This window comes from Meleagris gallopavo, chromosome 10, assembly GCF_000146605.3.
Source record: "Meleagris gallopavo isolate NT-WF06-2002-E0010 breed Aviagen turkey brand Nicholas breeding stock chromosome 10, Turkey_5.1, whole genome shotgun sequence".
Taxonomy (NCBI): domain Eukaryota; kingdom Metazoa; phylum Chordata; class Aves; order Galliformes; family Phasianidae; genus Meleagris; species Meleagris gallopavo.
Window position 1 is genome coordinate 9730730 of NC_015020.2, and position 1867 is coordinate 9732596.

Sequence of the window (1867 nt, forward strand, 5' to 3'; positions counted from 1 at the left end):
TTAGCCATCGAGGGTTAAGTCCTTATGCTGAAGATAATTAGGAGGTTGCTGAGTATGAAAGACAGTTCTAACCCTTGTTGTGGAAACTACAAAGCAGTTTTTGTGTTAGTTAAATCATGGAACTTGAAGCTCCTTGTGTGTTGTCTCCTGCTTATTAGGTTTTGAAATTCTGAGTTACAGAACATACTGTTAAATATACATGGATATACGTATGCCTTATTGGAGTCATTTGAAACAGTTTTTTCTATGACAATTCAGATAACGTGAAACCAAGGATGCATTTTAAGGGTTTTCTGTCAGCTTCACATATTGCAGTGGCTGGAATAAACTACATGCCTTTATGTATTTGTTTGTTTTTTTTTTACATGGTTAGCAAGGTAAGTTTTATTCAGGTGGGATTTGAAAGTAACAGAGAGTAGAATTTATTCGTGCAGGGATTTTATGTTGCTTTGCAACCAGATATGTGACTTCACTTTTCTCTTAATGGTGCATTAACTGCAGAGTTAACAAGAATAAATAGCAGTACAGGTCTTCTGTTTGTTACATTAAGGTAATTGGATAAGGCATGAGCAGAACCAATTATCATGAGAGTGCTATTTGTGGTCACTAAAACTCTTGACGGCAGGAATGCATTGCCAGATATGCATTGCATATCTTGTTTTAAAATTTCTGTAGCCAATTGCTTATAGTTACGTACAAATCCTCGATTAGAAGTGATTGTGTCTGAAATATAACAGTACTATAAATTGGAAATCTATGAATGTAGGAAAAAATTGTATTGACGTCTGATGGTTAAAAGGTAAACCTTTAAAAGTTGACCAGGTCGTCTCTTCTCCTCCATGTCTAAAAGAGGATCTATGAACAATTTTGAGTATGTTCAATATTTTCTTTCTCTCTTATAATGGAAATACATTGCTGTCTTTTTTGTTATATCCTCTGTAACTCTGTGCTCATGGAAAAATACTGTACCTGACAAGAAGGCCAGCGGTTAATGTTACCTCTTCTGTCTTCTTTTAAAGGAAGGTGCTTCTGCTCGAAAAACACAAACACCAGCAGCACAGCCTGTACCACGACCAGGTAGGGTGACATCCTTTCATTTATGCTTTTATTCCAAGTAAATACGAGTTCCAGAGGAGTTGTACCTAAAATTTTAGTTAGCTCAAGAGTGAAGTGAGGGTTGGTTCTGTGGCCTTTAAGTGCACGTGCACTGGAAAGAACACATGACTTCTTGGTTAAAGTTATCCTCATAGTTTGAGAAATGTAATGATCTGATGGTTGGGCTCATTCAGTTCACTGTTTGCCCAGTCATCCTCTTGAAAGGGTGTGATAGTGGAATTGGAAAGCTGGGTGACAAACTTCTTGCTTATAAGTCTAATAATTCACAAATTAATACTGAAATATATTAACCAGCTGTTGCTATATCTCAAGGACAAACAAACAGGAAAATAAATCTAAGAAAGAGGTATTATTTCTTTAAGCTATATATCAGAAATATTTATTTCTCTGAGTTACTTCTTCCTGTGTCTTAACATATGTTTGTAGTAGAGCTATACTCTTCAGCTGGATTTTTAATTCATGGTCTATTAGACTTCAGTTTTGTACATGAGACTTAATCTCAAATTGAAAGTTAGAACAGTGTAGGTATTTTGGCATGTTCTAATGAGAAACCCTTGGAGATTTGAGATGAGTTTAGGAGTACAAACAGACTTTGTCTTTTGGTGGAAGTGAAGGCTACTATTTAAGAACAAGTTGCTTGTTGTTGTTATAATTGTGTTTGGGAGGGATAATTTGGTATCAATTTATTTGGTGGCTTTCTTGGCGTTAGTTTTGATTTAAATCGAAGGTGCCTTTTAAAATGAATGCTTTT